The sequence below is a fragment of the Lissotriton vulgaris genome, chromosome 4_1, assembly GCF_964263255.1.
Source record: "Lissotriton vulgaris chromosome 4_1, aLisVul1.2, whole genome shotgun sequence".
Lineage (NCBI taxonomy): Eukaryota > Metazoa > Chordata > Amphibia > Caudata > Salamandridae > Lissotriton > Lissotriton vulgaris.
Genome location: NC_141691.1, coordinates 529,048,911 through 529,061,470, shown reverse-complemented (window position 1 = coordinate 529,061,470; position 12,560 = coordinate 529,048,911).

Genomic DNA, 12,560 nt, shown 5'->3' with positions numbered 1-12,560 from the left:
AGCTGTGTGTGTGTGTGTGTGTGTGTGGGGCAGTATGTGTGTGTGGGTCTGTGTGTGTGTGAGGGCTGTGTGTGTGGGGGGGGGCTGTGTGTGTGGGGGTCTGTGTGTGTGTGGGGGGGGGGCTCTGTGTGTGTGTGTGTGGTTCTCTGTGTGTGTGTGTGGTGCTCTGTGTGTGTGTGTGTGGTGCTCTGTGTGTGGTGCTCTATGTGTGTGTGTGTGGTGCTCTGTGTGTGTGTGTGTGGTGCTCTGTGTGTGTGTGCGGTGCTCTGTGTGTGTGTGTATGGTGCTCTGTGTGTGTGGTGTTCTGTGTGTGTGTGACTCTCTGTGTGTGTGTGTGGCTCTGTGTCCGCGAATACTCTCTACTACTCTCTAATGCTCACCTATTGCCATTGTAAATGACAATACCATTTATTTATGTTTTTTTAAAAAAAAGAAAAAATGTCATGAGCAATGCCAAAAGCTCTACCTTTAATAATGCCGAGACCATTGCATTGTAAATGCTTGTTTCCATGTTTGCTGTTTGGTTTAGAGGAAGCGGGTAAAAGATGTATCAGACCATTTGAATTAGATAGATAAAGACTCACTCAGCTATTGAGGTATCCCATTACCCCTTCAGTATCTGCTTCATTTTACGACCTTGTGTATAGTAATGTCTCAGAAGGTATACATCTATCCTCTCATATTGTCAGCAAACCTTTAGGAACATCTGCTGAGGATGCAATTTTCGGTCACGCTGTACGGTTGCTTAATTTAATGTTATACATGGCAGAACTACTAAGGTAAAGCCAACTTGAATATGTATTTATTTATTTACTTTGGTAAATAAAAACAGCCAGCCTCAATAGAAGCTGAAATACCCTAAAGTCAACGATAATTTTACAACCGGTGCAAACGTGTGGCTTCTGCTGATTAATTGTCTGGGAATGCCTAGGTGATGATCTGCTTTACTTGTATGTCGCTGTTGATGAATAGTTAAAAAAAAGTAAACGGCAAATACATTGAGACTCTGTACATTAAACGAAAGCCATAGCTGGCCTGTTTTATCACTGTCAACCTCTGGAGCATGTATGCAATGTATTGTAAAATATATCTTGCGGTTCACACCCTTGACAGCACTGTTCCTGTCACCTTGTAGTCTGGTTCAAAATGAGAGAGAAAAATAATCATCATAAGTTGTATGTAGTTTGTGCTCGATATTTGTTGATTATGTTTTCCTAAAAGCTTGTATTTTTATACACACCTTCTCTGTATTTGATTTTCTCCTGAAAGACAATCATAAGACATGCAGAGTTGAATGCAGGCTGTGATGATTGCTGTGTCCCTTCTCAGCACCCGAGGTGCTTCAAGCCTCCCTGGAATAGATATCAAAGATAAGATCAGACAGATGAAAGGCAGTACGGGAGAGGCTCTGTTAAATGAGTGTATCTGCTCAAGATTGTAGCAGGCCAGGTGTAAGGCTTCTTTTAAAATCAGCAGGATCAGTAACAAAGACACTCCAATATTGATACAGCATTTAAATGAATGATGAAGAGATCCAGGCCGAGCCATACTCTAAAATTCAAGAATGCAGTTAGCTTAGTAGCCGTTAGCCGGGTCTGGTGGCTCAGTGGACTAATGCTTCTACTCCAGGGGCCTGTGTTCGACCTCATGGTCACAGGTTCAAATCCCGGCGGGTCCACTCAGCCTTTCATCCAACTGAGGTCGATAAAATGAGTACCATTGAGTTGGGTAACAACAAACATCTGTTATTCAGCGCCAAGATACCCGTAGTGGTGAAAGTGCGCTTTACAAATACACATGTTATGTTAGGTGTTATGTTAGGTGTGATGCATCAACATGTTCAAAACAGTACGAGGAAGGGGAGGGAAGACATAAACATTTCTGTTAAACTCGTCGAATGGCAGACCACGTTCAGTCTGCCCAATTCTGTTTCCCAACCCCTTACTTGCTTCCTGTGGATGGAATGAAGTCTATGTTTTAGCAAATAATGTAATTCCTAAGAAAGCTCTTTTAAACTATGGGCCACAAAATATCTATCTAATTGTCTATCTGTCTGTGATGTCTGTCTGTCTGTCTTTGATATATTCCTTGCAGTAGTTTGGTAAAGGTATACTCGCCTTCTCCCTTTCTGCTATTCCCCCGAACCAACAGGATACAGGAATTTTCCTTTCCAAAGTAAATACATGTTCAATAATATGTATATGTCTATGAAAAGAAAGCTGCCATGTTCTTTCTGGTGTTCGACTTTCTGACTAGATTGTTTTTATTTTATTAAACTGTGATGTTAAACTTAAACAGATTGTAAATCATTTTTGCCGAATTAAGAGCCCCTAAAGACCGCTTTTAATTACAGTTCTTATTTATTTATCACAAGGAAAGAATGTTAATCTTTATTGCGACAATTAAAACCTTTCCGTTATGGAGATGCGTTCTGCTGTTCCCCGTACCCCCTATCCTTAATTAGGTGCACAAATACTTAATTAAAAAACTGTAGCATGGGATGTTCATTATAGGATAATCTACTTGTTTAACATTTATGAATACTTTTAGGGGTCTGCCATCCACACAGATAGAGCCTCCGTGTCGTCAGGTACACACACACACACGTTAAGTAGCAGTCGCTGGTATCCAAAATCGAATGATTTCAAGTGCGACCCAGAAGCAGAGCAAAATGATTTTTGTGTTCCTAAACCAGAAATTACATTTTGTTATTTTTATTTTATTCCGTTTTTACAACTGGTACCTAGCTCGTCATTTATTTATTAGATGTTTTGTAGAGTGCTGTATGTGGCTCTGCGGTTAGTTCAGAGCGTTGAGGGCGGAACCAGAAAAATGGACTTGGCGTGGAAGTGGGGGTGGGGGTCGTAGAGTCAGTCAGAAAGGGGAGGCTCCATTGTGACTTTCTTTATCACAGCCCATTGCAAGTTCCCTTCAATAGTAGTCGAGAAAGATCAGTTCCGTCTTCATCTTGAAGTTCAATTGATTTCTCAGACTTGGGTTTAAGGTGTTCCTCAATCTTTGGCCCTGGGCTTCAAAGATCTTCCCTCGTTGCTTCAGCCATTTGAAGTCTTTATGAGCGTTCAGGCAGGCCACAGTTAAACACAGGGGACTGTGTGGATGATATGTTTGTAAGGATAATTTGGCTCCTTTCCAAAATACGGTTTGTGCAGTGTACAAAAAACCAGGATTTGAATTTCACCTCCTCTGGCTGCTAGTGAAGTGATTTCAGGAAGGGTTTGATGTGGTTTGTCTTGTGTAAATTGAAGAGAATTCTGGAAACATGGTTTTGGAAAGTGCACAGCCTTATAATTAGCTTCTTCTGAAATCTGGTGTAAGTAATGTTGCAAAAGTCTAGTCTTGTCAGCACCGGCGATCTTATCTGCATGACTCTCTGGTCCGTTTGGAGGAGTGTATTGTAAATAAGGTAGTCCTCAGAGACCAGATGAAGAGTAGATATATTCTTAAGATTTATTGATAAGTAAATGACATCAATATCCTTGGAAGATGGTAGGTCCAAGTATTGCCCCACCAGGATCAGCCTCTGTCCTGCTCAGCCTGCACACTCCAACTGACACTCCACAGCTCACCAAGAACCCAACACTCCATGACATCATCATACACCCAACATTCTAAACATCCTCAGGCACACCAACACTAAAACTGGCTGAGCAGTAAAGAAGAGAGACATAGGCAAGGGGAAATGCAAGCAGCAGATTATAACAGAGTGGATGGAGTTTTTGAAGCAGCGAAAGCTGGAAATTGATGCTGCTGGCCATAACATTATCTTCCATAGCAAAATTACTCAGAGGGAAACTAAATTCCTAGGGTCCTCACTTTCTTAGTGATGGAAGGGAGTGGACCTAGGTCAGTGGGCCAGGTGAATGGTAGTTGGCCTGATACTGTTTCTCTTAACAATAAGTCCTCAGTCTTGTCTTGATTCTTGCATAGGAAGCTGCCAAAAAAAAACATGTTGTGCAGGCAATTTATAATGCTAATCTGGTTTCGTTCCGTTTTTACCAGTTAGAAGTGGATCCCATCCATCTGGATGGTCATCTTGTACTGGTCCACGAGCAGAACCAAAGTACACATATTCATGTTGACAAGCAGGTGATCCAGCGCGGCTCCAAACCATACCTCCAAACCATCACTATATTTCCTAGGAGCTATCCCACTTTACTCGCCAGTGGGGCCCATAACACTGCGAGTCATTCACACACACAAATCACTCTGCTCCCAAGATCAGTGAAGGCTAGGATGGGGAGACAATGGTCCAGGCTTTTGAGAGGCGTAACCCTCCCAAATCTGCTCTCTGAAGCCTTTCAGCTGGCAGACAATGTGGAGGAAAGCTACAATGCTCTTACCCAGCAAATTACGACCTCCTTGGATATGCTGGCTCCGCTAAGAAAAACGCGAGATAGAACAAAAACTGCCATGCCATGGTTCTTGAGGGAACTCCTCCAACTTAAACAGCAGTGCAAACGAGCAGAGCGGAAATGGAGGAGACATTATCTGGTATCGGATAAGGTTCTCTTCAAACAGGAGTTGGCAGCCTATAAGACACAGATTAAGTGTGCAAAAGCGAGGTTCTTGGAGGAGACTTTACTGTCAGCTTCAAACAAAGCACAGGCTTTGTTTAAAATTGTCAACGAGCTGTCACGACCGGCCTGTGCTACTACAGCTATCCCAGCCTCTCAGTTACTATGCGACTTGTTGGTCAAGGCCTTCGAAGACAAGATCGCGACCATCTTGAGTAACTTGAGTCCCATGACACCAGGGGCTGCTCACTCACCTACATCTGAGATGGAGGCTAGGAAAGCCAGGCTTGAAAGTTTTCCTCTTCCGTCTTTCGCAGAGTTTGGTGCTCTGGCGTATAGTGTATACTCTGGTTCTCCCCTTGATGTACTTCCGCACAAACTCTGGAAAGTCTTTAGGGAAGAGCTGTTCCCTCCTCTCCAAGCAATCTGCTGCCAATCTCTTGGCTCTGCCCAGGTGCCGGACAGTTGGAAACTAGCGGTTGTTTCTCCATTGCTGAAGAAAGATTCACTGGATCCCTTATGCCCCGCTAATTACAGACCCATTTCATTACTTCCCTTTCCGATTAAGATTCTGGAAAAACTGGTCACGAAACATCTGTCCAGTTTTTTGGAAGTTAATGACTGTCTGAATGCGTCGCAGTTTGGTTTCAGACCAGCGCATGGAACCGAATCAGCTTTGGTGACTGTCTTGAGTGACCTTCTTTCGCGTGCCGACTATGGACGAGCAGCCTGTCTAGTGCTGCTCGACATGTCGGCAGCGTTCAATACGGTCAGTCATGCCATCCTGACCAGGAGACTGGAGGAGGCTGGGGTGACGGGCCTGGCCCGGGATTGGCTTGTATCATACTTGGCCAACAGACATCAGGTGGTTTCCCTGCCCCCCTTTAAGTCTACCATCAAAAGGGTCAGTCAGGGAGTACCCCAGGGCTCGGCCAACAGCCCCATTCTTTTTAATCTCTACCTCCACCCCCTGGTCAAGCTAATTAAATCGTTTGGCATTTCAGTCACCAACTACGCTGACAACACCCAGCTCATTTTCTCCTTTGAAGGGGAGAATGCGGTGTCTCAGGAGACCTTTCACCATTGTATGGTCACCACGGCAACATGGCTGAGTAACAACTCGCTACAATTTAACAGCTCCAAGACTGAGGTGTTACACTGCTCTGCGGACCGGGTCCCTCGACCTCTACCACGGGACTTCTGGCCTCCCTCCTTTCAGGGCACAGCAGCAGCAGCTACCTCGGTTCGGAACCTGGGAGTGACAATGGAACCTAATCTTCAACTGGATGGTTTCATTGACAAAACTGTGTCAACTTGCATGGGTTTGTTGCGTTCCCTAAGGAAGATTCTCCCTCTGCTCCCCGCCCATGCTAGACCAGAAGTAGTGCGCAGTATTATTTTAAGCAGACTCGATTACTGCAACGCACTGCTTCTGGGGGCGCCTGTTACGGCGATAGGCAAGCTACAACGAGTGCAGAATTTAGCGGCCAAGTTAGCACTTTCCCATCGCCGCTTTGACTCATCTTCCTCAGCTCTTAGAGTCTTGCATTGGCTTCCCATCCCTCAGCGGATCGAGTTCAAGGCTTTATGCCTGTTTTTCCGAGCTTTGCATGGATCGGGACCGCTGCCCTTACAGATGTTCTCCTGGTACACCCCCACTAGATCTCTCCGATCTGACTCTGCCTATTTGGCTGTTGTTCCTAAGATTTGGAGAAAGCGAATGGGTGGCCGCTCTTTTGGCTTCACGGCATCTAAGTTGTGGAATGATCTGCCACTGTCACTCAGATGTTCAGGAGACCTTCTTTCCTTTAAAAAAGAACTAAAAACACACCTGTTTCCTAGATCAGGGTAGTTTTTTCTCTTCCTGTTAATTCCTCATCGACCGTGCTTCAGGATCTGTTTGATCTCAGCGCCAGGATGCCCGTTGGGTGACAGAATGCGCTTTACAAATGTGTTATACATACATACATACATACATCAGTGATGACTAGAGAAGGAGATGCTGGATTTTAGTGGACTGTCTTATTTCATGCTAAAATTTAATACACTCTAAACATCTGCAGTTTATCAATGTTACCATGGTTTTATCCTTAGGAAACAATAAAACACCCCACAATTTGGTCAATGGATCAGCTAGTAAAAGTTAACTAATGGACAACAAGACCAGCTTAATTCTCCATTTGTTTAATTTGTTTTAGAGTCTTAATCTCCTAGCATGACCTCATTTTATTTAGCCTTAATTCAATAATCATTAAAACATTTTAATAACCTAGAGAAAAAGAAAAGTTACATTCAAACAGTTTACATTTATTAGCAGAATAGTTCAAAAAAAAAAATCAAAACCATATTACCAAGATTTCTATAAATGGACATCAGGTTAGCACAGGTAAGTTCCCAAAAACTGCCTGTCTATTCTTTCTTGATGTCCACCTCCCATCCGGACTCCACACCCATCAAAAGTTAAAGTCAAGAAAAATGTCAAAGTCTTTGCACCATGGAAAAGAGTTCAGTCCGGCAGCATGTCGTGGTGCGAAAATAAAATCAAAAACAAGCCTCTTTACTTACTTCCAAACGTCCTCTTTTATACCCTTTTTTCCTAACTTATCTGTCTAAGATTTGAAACTTTTAGGGTCCTCGCTCACTCTCATTGGTCCATGTAAGGGGTGGATGAGTATAACCTCATCTCCTCATTGTCCATATTTCCGCCAAGGCATTGTTATAATAAAAAAAAGGTTTTGATTGTTCTTTAACTGTTTTTTCACTTGTGTCCTTTAAATTGTCACTTTGGGATTAATTCCCAGGCTCACAACATGGTCATACAAAATCTTGGCACTCTTCTACTCTTCCAGGCCATGCAGACCTTGACCCACGCTGTACAGGCACACACTGCTTGCACATCTCTTGAGCATAGTCGCACATGCGTAGATCACCACAGTTTCGGAGTCTCACAAACCTCCATTTAATAGTAGGCCGCATGGGCCATAATGGAAACTATTATGGAAACAAACACAATTAAACGTTAGATTTCGAAGTATAGCCCTTCTGTTTACCTCCCCCCATTCTAAGGTAACCCTGTTAGCTATTACCTAGCGTTATAGCGACAATTATGCATGGTTTTCTTACCATTCTCCATTATCTCCGCCACACTAAGACATATAGAAAGCATACATACACAAGTTTTCGTTAGATTATGACATTTGCGTATTATGTTAGTATAACAATTTCACTTACTTAGTATATTATTATTCGCAAAATAGGCAAATTAGTATCCCATGTGCATTTGTGTGTGTGCATTCTATTCTACGTTGGTTAATTTCAAAACCACACGATTAATACATATTACTGTTATGGAAAAGAGACTTCGAGATGGGTATACAACATTTTTTTTTTCACCCTCGCTCCAGCACAGGCCAGATGGTGAGGCCTTCTTGAACTGCGCAGCTTATCTTGTGAGATATTGATTCAAATATTCCTATTGTGGCTTGTTGGATGCAGGTGGATGGGAGGAATCTGCTCCATTCCAGGACAAATCAGCTTCTTCCACGAGCTTTCACAAGAGAACCATGTGGTTGACGGTGTCATATGCTGCCGGAAGGTAAAAGAGAATGAGGGTGGATTTTTTTCATCCAAGGAAAGGTTTTTCTCCTTTGTAGGTCAGGGCTGATTCAGTACCCCTCGAAAGCCTAACAGTGCACTGATAAATGCTGTATACAGCTTAGGCTGCTGAAGTTCAAAATATAGACTGTGAGTATTTTCTGTGTACTTTTCGTGGCTGGCAGCAGCAGTTTGTGTGTTGAGGTCAAATGGGCCACTTTCTTCATTACAGCATTACTAATGGGCTATTTTTAAGCATCCCTTGATACTTTGATCATTGTTCCTGAGATTCAGTCCAGCATATTCTTGAAGTTGTCTTATTACCTCTTTTTCTGAGATCTCTTTTTTAAAGATATCTTTTTAGGTGAAGATAGTGCAATAGTTAACTAATTCCTTTGAGTCAAATCTATGTTTCTTCAGGAGAGGCCTGAATAAAAACATGTGTCAGGGACATTTGCACAATTTCCCCCACAGAAAGGAGGCATTAATCAAAGAAGTCAATTTGTATATTAAGTATCGGCATAGCTTCAGACAAGTAGCTGAGCATGAGTCCACCTTCAGATTAAAATCTCATCACTGTGAAAATATGGGCAATGGAGAGTGTTGATGTAGCAGAAAGACAGAACCGGTAGCCAAAGGTTCCTTGCTGCAAGAGATTATGGGCCTGATGTAGATCTTGGTGGAAAGGTTACTCCATCACAAAGGTGACGGATACCCCATCCGCAGAAATAGAAATCCCATTATATCTTACAGGATTTATATTTTGGCGCCGAAATATATGTCACCATTGTGACGGAGAAACGTGTCCGCCAAGTTTTAAATCAGGCCCTAAGTCTTGTATATTTATAATTTTGGACTCGAAAAATGTCAGAAAGTTCTTAGTGGTACTTGGATGCCTCAATATTGTTTTTAATAGCGTCTGGAATAGTCATCTCCTAGTAGGTGTGATAGATCTGTCATGTTTCATTTAAGTCCTCTCATAGATCTTTGGTGATGGACGCATTTTTCCTTCTTTTGATGGCACTAGGAGAGTCCCTTTGGTGCTTGTTTCGCAGATGGTTTTGTGTACCTTTGCCATGGATATGCTCCATTAGTGTTCAAGATTGCATCTGGTTCGTTTATTCTCAGCAATTTAATTATGAACCACCTATTTATGGAACTGAAACCTGTTTTTTTGTTCCTTGTTCTGAGGGTACACGCTTCTCCCAAGCGGTTGATATATTTTGATAGAGGTTATGTAGAAAGGCTTCAGGTCTGGAAGTGTTCATTAAGTTACTGTTGATAGAGCTGAAGGTTGCCTCAAACTCTTCCACTGTGGCTACACACTGTTTTGGAAAGAATTTGGGAAGCCTAGTTTTTGTGGTGCACGGGGGTAAATTAAATGTATAAGACAAGGAAGATTAAAGAGCGATTTGTTCCAGACTGTGGTTGCACTAAAGTGGTTGAGGTCAAGCTGTTTGTAAAACACTAGTTCCTACGTCTGCTGAGTAATATGAGTCAGGACACGCAAAACTCAGATAGAACCTAAAGCCTGCATGTTATCAAGAAGACAATTGCTTGGCTGGTCTCTGGTCCTGCAACCCACTTAATGAAGTCACCCATAACCAAAACTTTCTTGACCAATGTCTGCAAGAGTATGGTTAGTTCAAGGAATCTGTAGTGTAGTTCCTATATTCCCAATAGGCTCTGCGCATTGGAATAACACAAACGGCAGTTTATACGTAGGACTGAGGTCGACTAGGTCTCTATTGAATATGTTAGACTTAATTAGGTATGCCAGCTAGCTCAGAGGTCACTAGAAACTTTCTCGAATGAACAGGGAGGAGTTAACTTCCCTGATTAGACAAGAAGGGATTAACTTCTGACAACCGCATAAACATGACAACTTTGCTCCCTCCAGAATAAGGAGTATATCTCCAGAGTCGTGTGAAAACAATAGATAGCTATTTCACTCAGTCAATCGTGCATACCTAGTTTCACCAGCGTGCAGAGAAATAGAGAGACGGGCGTTTTCAATAAAAGGTGTTATTTATTGAGCAGTCTTCTTTCTCATGCAAGAGAAGTGAATTGCCACAATTGCAATACTTGTCATAAAGTAAAGTGCGTACAGTAAAAGGAGTATTATGAAATAATACTGTAAAAGCATTGATATGGTTTCTGAGCCATATGATACTTAAAACTGATAAAATATATACAATTACATACAATGATAAAATTTGACTAAACGTACTCAACTGGTGCTTCTAAATACGCCTACCCCAGTGTACCTAACCTAAGCCTAGTACGTGGGAAGGAGTAAGCGAGTTGCAGTTTAAGTTAAGTTTTTTTTGCCAAGAATCTGAATCAAGAATTCTCTAAGGATCTAATCAGCTCCGTACCTTGGTTTTAGAATGAAGGAGGTCTTGTATCTCACTCTCAGGACTCGATCTCCCAGTGACCCGCAAGGGTGACTAGAAACACTGGAGCTGGATTTTTTCAGCAGGAGAAAAGACAGCGTCTTTCTCAGTGCGTCAAATGGGAGGGTCGGCTTCCTTCGGTACCCGCATCAGCTGGGCTTTGGGTAAGTAGATGGCCGCTCTGCTCCAAACCACCGTGTGTTGCTTAAGGCAAATGCTGGTATATTTATACCTGGAAGGTGCCGTGTTTGAAGTAAGGTTGGACATAAGACGTCAATAAGAACCGTCATTAGGAACTGGCAGTTCTTTCAGGACTCGCAGGAGTTCTAGGACAAATCAAAACAAAAGTATGGGGAATTCCCAGGTTGCTGGAGGTTAGGTTTGTTTAAAGAACTCGTTGTACTTTCTAGGATTATAAGGAAGTAGCCTTGCCGTATTTGGACTGCATTGGCTATTACTAAATATGGATAGGATTCTTATGCCTTTATAAGGATATGATTTGTTATAACCACATAAGGGCATAAATCGGGGATATTTAATTAGGGTCCTAGATACGTTTACAACACCCACTCCACGTATAATGTCCATCATTACTAAATACTAAGCAATATAGGTATGCATGTGTTTTCCAGCCCACCCCAAAATACATCAAATGCATTTGAAATGGTATAGATACACAAAAAAGAGTATTATACTGTACGCTATCAAGCAGTGGTATAATTCAGATAACATTTTGTTCATTTAGAATGTTGACTGAATGAATCACAACATTTACATTCATGAAATGGCTCTTAATGCAGAAAAAAGAGGTCGAGACCATTTCATCACATATTCATACAAGATTGTACATGTGCTAGAGGCTGATTCAAAATATTGTCTCTAGAGTCTCTAAGAATAGAAGTTCTGTTCTCTAAGAATAGTTCTACTTTAAGCAGAGTACCTTGTGCCAAAAAAAGTAAATACTTTGGAAATTGGGAAAAAATGCTTTCGCTTTCATGGGAAAAAATAGTTCCAAATGTTTTCAGCAGTGCTGTTTATCAAAACTGAAGGCCGAATTCAGAGTTCAGGGAACCCTGTGTGCTTGCTATTTCAAATATTATTCTCGTTGTTAGGAGAGAACATTACCTCAGCTAGACCAGCAAAAAATGTGTGTACAACAGTAGGTGAAAGTTGAGCCAACGCTGAAAAATCAGAAATAGTGCATATATGCGATACATTGCCATCATCGGTGTTCAGATCAGCAATGTTCACAGAAGGTTGTACCTGTGTGGTGCCGCTTTCATCTCGTACTTCACCGCCACCTAATCGTAATGGTGAAGTCTCAACGAATGCCGTCATCAGAATTGGTAGCCGCTGGGGACAACACGTTGCATGAGTCGTTGCCGGACAAAGCAAAGCATCGATATCCATTGGTACTGCTGATGGTAGTGTAAGACAGACGTCCAACACGCTTTCTTATCCGCATAGCAGACATCGAAGCACAGGTAAGATGCAATTTTGCCAGATTGGTCTGAATGAAAGAAACCAGGTAGTATTCAGATCTCTTAGCCGGGCCAATCCGAGGACCTTAGTGATACGGTCTCAGTATTGTATTGCTAGGATCATTTCTTCCATCGTAGCCTGACTTTTGTCTGTGACTTGGCTTGCCATATCGGAGCAGAAGAAACAAAAATAAAATTCCTGCTACGAGTCCCAAAATAAGAGGCAGGTCACCGAAAAGAGAATGCACAAAATACGGGAAGATGCCCAGAACTGTTTCAAAGGGTGCTAACAGACCCGAAAAAATTGTCTTAAATACATGTGCGATGCCACTGGTATCTGCCATTTTTAAGATTTGGCTTAACATTTCTACGAAATGCACGGGTCAATTTGTCGATAATAGGGTGTGTATCTCTGTCGCTGTCCTTGCAACTTACAGTTCATACGTTTCTTTGGACGAGGTTACAGGCACAGTTGTTTGTAAAAGAATAGACTTCATTCTGCTTAAAGTATCAATTCGAATAGAAGAGATATTCACAGAAGGCCATATTGCTGC